Source organism: Papio anubis, chromosome X, assembly GCF_008728515.1.
Source record: "Papio anubis isolate 15944 chromosome X, Panubis1.0, whole genome shotgun sequence".
In the NCBI taxonomy this organism is placed as follows: domain Eukaryota; kingdom Metazoa; phylum Chordata; class Mammalia; order Primates; family Cercopithecidae; genus Papio; species Papio anubis.
In genome coordinates this window covers 96,043,468-96,049,492 of record NC_044996.1, presented here as the reverse complement: position 1 = coordinate 96,049,492, position 6,025 = coordinate 96,043,468, and the positions used below count along the sequence as shown (strand labels likewise).

Genomic DNA, 6,025 nt, shown 5'->3' with positions numbered 1-6,025 from the left:
TTTTATCTTTATTTTTATTTATTTATTTTGAGATAGAGTCTCACTCTGTCACCAGGCTGGAGTGCAGTGGCACAATCTTGGCTCACTGCAACCTCCGCCTCCCAGGTTCAAGCGATTCTCCTGCCTCAGCCTCCTGAGTAGCTGGGATTACAGGCTCGCGCCACTATAATCAGCTAATTTTTGTTTTTTAATAGAGATGGGGTTTCACCATGTTGCCAGGCTGGTCTCGAACTCCTGACCTTAGGCGATCCACCTCCTCAGCCTCCCAAAGTGCTGGGATTACAGGCGTGAGCCACAGTGCCCGGCCTATTTTTATTTTATTTTATTATTTTTGTAGTTTGCTTTGACATCTCTATAACCTGCAAGTTTAACTTCCCTTTGGAAACTGCACAGGGCTTTTTTGTCTGTTGCAAAAAAATGTATTTGACTGCTTGAGTAAAATTACAGTTTATCTGTTGTTAATAAGTATTAAATGAAACTGAACTCCTCCCCTTTCCTTTCAACTTTCCAAGAAAGCGCATATAACAGTCCATTTTTTTCTTCCATACCTAATGCAAAATAAACACTATTCCTGCATTCTTGATCAAGAAGAAGAGATCAAATCTCTCAATACAAGAGATCTAATTGTAAGATCTCTTGTAAGGAACATATGTACATTTGAATGAAAGTGACTTTTCTTATTGTATATACAAGAGCATTTACATTTTCTCTACTGAATGTTGTTCAGGATGCTATGCTTAGCAGCCTTGTGAAATTCTAGCACAAATTTTCTATCGTGAATATACCTATACGGCAAAATGTTACGTCTCAGTTTAACTACCAAAACAACACTTGTTTCTCTAAAGAATTCTGCGTGCTTATCACTGTGCAGAAATGTATCAATATTGAAGATGATGCATGTAAAAAGCACAATACAAATAGCAATTCAAAATGGAAATGGTTAAATCTACAAAACAAAAAAAGGTTGAATTTCTGAATAAAAATAAAAAAACAAACCTGTCAACCACACTGTTCAGTCTGTACTTTCAGTCCTTTCCTTAAATCTGTTTTGAAAGATTAGACAATGTGTTTGCTGATAAAAATTTCCAGCGGGATCAAAGTGTACATTTATATACAGACTTTATTAGAGATCTAATGCATCACCGAGGCATTGCGTCAACACCAGATTCATATTAAACTGGATATAAAAAATAAGGTAATGCCAGATTACAACTGCCTAGCAGGGCAACTTGCAATTGCCATAAATATCACAGCAAGTTTACAGCACTCTAGTTAATTAGTATTTAGTCCACAATACAGAAGACCAAAGTTAATACTTTCATTCTGTTTGCAAAGCAAGGTTATATCGCTAATAAATAAGCTTTCTTAGAACTCCAAAGTTGAACAAGGTACAAAAGAATGTCTTCATAATGTTGTAATTCATAGATCTGGGGAACCAGAAGGAAGGGGTATGGGGGCAAGGAGTAGGAGGCCACCATAGGTTGTATTCTGAACAAGAATGAATGCTATGTTTCCAGTCAGAGCTGCTTTAACTTGTCCTCCATGAAGCAGGTGAAGCGCAAGTTGGTTCTCTTCTGATTGCTTGCAATTTTCTCCAGTCTGGCCAGAGAAGCAGTGGGCTCTGACTTCTGGAGCTTCTCCAGATTTCCTGTCAGCCCACTAACAGGTGAGCTGTTTCCAATGTCAAGGCTTCCAGGAATTGGAGGATGCCACCATTCTGAATGACGGAGATTCTGTTGACCTTCATCATCAACCCGTTGGAATGCGGTGCTGCATTCTGAAGCTGGAAGGATCCGCACTTCCTGATCTTACCACCAAATCCTTACGGAGCATTTCTGGGAACTTTATGGGATTGCCTCCTAGAAATGTCATGGGCCCATCCCCAGAGAGCTGCCTACCCTGTCACACAGGGGTGTTATTCCACATGTGAGTGCCCATGTGTACCTTTTGTACCTTTTGTCGTGAAAGCTCTTCCACAAATAGTGCAAGCAAAGGGTTTCTCTCCAGTGTGAGTTCTGCAGGGCACTCAACGCGGAGGAGATTTTGCCACATGTGTTGCAGTAGTGCTACTTGGGAGTTCTCCCGGGCAGAGCCAAGAGCAGAACTGGGGATGTGGCAGAGAAAGACAGAGGCCCAGAAGGGATTGACTGGTGGGGGTGTCCTTACTGTCCTGAGGAGAAATATGCACAAAGCCATTGATCTCCGTTTTGCTGAGAGATGACAACGAGTTGGCGGGAATCACCACAGAGTTCTGATTGGGGCCAAGGTTGGAACTGGGCTCAAAGAGCTGTGATGGTACATCTTGCATCTGACGTGTCAACACATGCTGCTTCAAATGACCCTTTGTGGAAAAGCCACAATTGCAAACTGCAAATAAAAGGTCTCTCTTTTGTATGATTTCTATACTGAATGTCCAAGGCACTCTGTCAAGCAAATATTTTGCCACAAATGCTGCAAGTAGTGTTTCTAAATTTACCCTGGTCTCCGAAAGGGAAGAGGGTCCCCAAAGAATCTTCCTTGATGATTTTCTGTATGTGACTAGATGTCAGATCCAAAGCCCCGTCATTCACTGGAATGAAAGACAAACCATTGGCAAACTCGCCTGGGACCACTCTCTGTGGTTTCTCCTCTTCGCTGGGTGACTTATGGAACTCCTGGGTGCTGTTGGATGGGAACAGAGCCTGCATGGAAGACGTAGACTCTGAGATGGCTGGGCTGCCAGCACTTTGGCTCTCCATGTCATCACCCACTGAGGCTGAATCATTGATCAGGACATCATCCTGGATGGACCCATTCTCCACTGACTTCAGGCTGGTCCACAGCTGCTCCACTAGGCCAGCATTCATCATCTTCATCTGATTTTCCAAAGAAGTGATGCTCAACATTTCTAGGGGCAAAGGTGAAGAAGATAAGCTGTCTTGGAAGTTTTCTGCAGACATGGGCATATCAGGGAAGCTGCCCTCAGGACAGTCTTCCATTTTTTCACTGGAGAGTTTGTCTAGGTCATCAACATTTTTCTCATTGAAGGAGCCTGTGTCAGACTCCGTGGACTCGGAGTAACTGTTGGGGACTGGGGTGTTGGAGACCTGGCCTCCCATATGCATTCGAGTGTGCTGCTGCAGGATGACAGTGTTCGTCTGTCAACTTCTGGTAGATGGGGCAGGAATGCTGGGCTCTGAGCAGGGGCACAGTACGATGGACCCTGTAGTGGGTTTTAAGATTCCTTTTTGTGATGAAAACCTGGCCACAGATCTTACACTTAAAAGGCCCCTCCCTAATGTGTGTCCGATAGTGCATTTACAAGGCACTCTGAACGCTGAGAACTGGGTGGCAGATGATGCACTCCCTGGGGTCAGTGGCCTTTTGTCAATGTTTTCTACCAGTTGCTGAAGCTTGGATGTCTCTGATGCCTAGGCTGAGTCCAAGAGTCCCCCAAAAGGAAACTTGGCCTTGAACTGCTTGTACATGAGTGGCAACAAAGGGTTGGTGAAGGTGGTGGTGCTTCCCCAGGGGGCCCCAGTCTGCTGCTGGGGAGCTTAGGGCACTACTGCTCACTGTCAGGACTGAGTTGGTGACCACATCGCTCTCTTTGCTTTTGCTACTGGAGGATGGCAGAGTGGACCCTTCAGCTTCCTCCGGGAGCCCACCTAGGTTTCTTGTGGCCTGCTCGGCGACCCTGGAGTCACTTTTGACTAAACCTGTGGGACTGGTGGCAGAATGACTAATGGGGATGGGGGCTGGCTCTTCTGTCTTGATGAAGAGTATGAGGCTTGGGAGGGTTGGGGGCAATGGAAGGCCGACTGAAGTGGTCAGAGTAGCCAGGACTGGTTTGGTGTCTAACCGGCTGGTGACTGGCTTCTCTGGAGGGATGGACATGCCATATGGGATGCGGGTACTCATGGGGATATTGTCCAAATGCTCAGACACAGGATAAGGGTTCATCTGGATATGAGTGTATTTCTCTTTGTGGCACTGAAAGTGGACTTTCAGATTCTTCTTGGTGGAGAACCCATTCCCACAGATGTTGTACTTGAATGGCCTCTTTCCAGTATGGGAATGCAAGTGGATCTGTAAGACACTGTCACTCTCAAAGACCTTTGTGCAGAATCTGCACTTGTGTTTGAAGAATGCTTCATTAGAAGTACTTTTCACTTCAAAGGCAGTGACATTTGGTGGCTTGCTTTTTCTTTGCTGGGCCAAGGCAGACAAGGAGTCTAAATCCTCTGTAGTTGTTCTGATGTCAGGCAAAGGGCTGGGGAAAACCGAGTTAGCGGGGACCAACTGATGTACAAGTGGATTAGATGCAGGACTTAATAAACTGCTTATTGCAAAAGCTGGTGAGGATGATGATGAGACTGCTGGGTTGCTGACATGGGAGACCGCAGCACTTGAATCCACTTTTTCCGAGGACAGGGTGGTAACTGACACCACCAATATGTTCATATTGGGAGAAAAGCCACTGTTGGATGGAATGATGGTGTTGCCAGAACTACTCTGAAGTAGCTGGATTGGGGTAACTGTTTCACACCATTAATGCTGGCAGATTGGCTGGTGAGGCTCTGTGCCATTCCAGCTGCTGCTGCCAGCTGCTGAGATAAATGGGAATTTAGCATGGACAAGGGGTTGGCAGATGTTTGTAAAGTACCTTGAGAAGGACGAGAAGATGTTGGCAAGTCTGCATTCTGAGAAGCCAACGGTAATATTTGGTGACAAATCTATTCGATCAGTTGCAACTAGTGGACCTGCTGCTGCTGCAGACCTAGGAGCTGTTCCATGAGGGCTGGGACTGCCAGCTTGCCCCCAGAAGCCCCGCTGCACCTCGCTTTCTGGGAGAACTGGGACACCACCACCTTGGTGCTCTGGAGGTTCTACATGATGACGTTGCTGTTGATCATGGAGAAGTTGCCCAGTGTTGTCAGGTCCCCGAGTTGAGGCAGAGAGGTTGTGATCGCTGAGGTACCTGTGCGGGGAGCTGCTGCTGCTGCCACTTGGGGCAATACTGCTGTGGCTGCGGCTGGAAGTGCTGCTGCCACTTTTGTTAGCTAGCGGGGCCTCCACCTCCATGGACTCTTCCCTGTTGAGTCTGTTGTGTTCTTAAAGGTCACTGCAGTCCACTTGATCTGTTTTGTTAACTGTTTCATTCATTTGTTCATCAGGATTATTGGGAGGGACTCTGGGGGAGAAGGTTTCGGGTGGGGAGGCTGGATTTTCATTTACAAATAAAACTAATTGAATAGTACAGTTCTTCTTGTGGAGCAGAAGATGTGATAATTCAAAGAACTTGGCACAGCACCAGTCACAGACGTGGGTGTCCTTGCTCTTAGTGGGGAGACTCGATTGACCCTTTTCCGTGTCTCCACAGGTTCAAGTGAATCTCATGCCTTGGCCTCCCCAGTAGTTGGGACCACAGGCGCCTACCACCACGCCCTGCTAATTTTTGTATTTTTAGTAGAGAGGAGGCTGGCCAGGCTGGTCTTGAACTCCTGACCTCAAGTGATCCACCCGCCTTGGCCTCCCAAAGTTCTGGGATTATAGGCGTGAGCCACTGTGCCTGGCCTGCATAGTACTTTTTATTTAATCTTGTCAGCCTAATTTTTTTCTACGACTTTATTGAGTTATAATTGTTATTCAGTAGACTACACATATTTAAAGTGTAGATAATATGATGATATTTGGCATATGCATGCACCCATGAAACCATCACAAGAATCAAGAGAGTGAACATACGCATCACCTCCAAAAGTCTCCTCATGTCCCTTTGTCATCCCTCTATCCCATCCCTTCCTCCTACCTTCCTATCCCTGTGCAACCACTGACTGCTTTCTGTTTGTATGGCCTAGAATTTTATAAAAATGGAACCATACAGTATATACTCTTTTTCATCTGGCTTCATTCATGCAGTGTAATTATTTTGAGATTCATTCATGATGTTGTTGCCAAACACTAAAGGTTTGGCCTAGGTCCAGTTGCTCATCACACAGAAAGCCAATCACTGAGACAAGTGTTGCCCAGGAAAAAAGGCTTT

At 45.7% G+C, this 6,025-nt stretch overlaps 1 pseudogene; it reads right to left on the bottom strand.

The window, feature by feature from the left end:
* Nucleotides 1-283: 283 nt before the first annotated feature.
* On the bottom strand, nt 284-5,160 carry LOC101023628 (annotated as a pseudogene).
* Nucleotides 5,161-6,025: the final 865 nt, after the last annotated feature.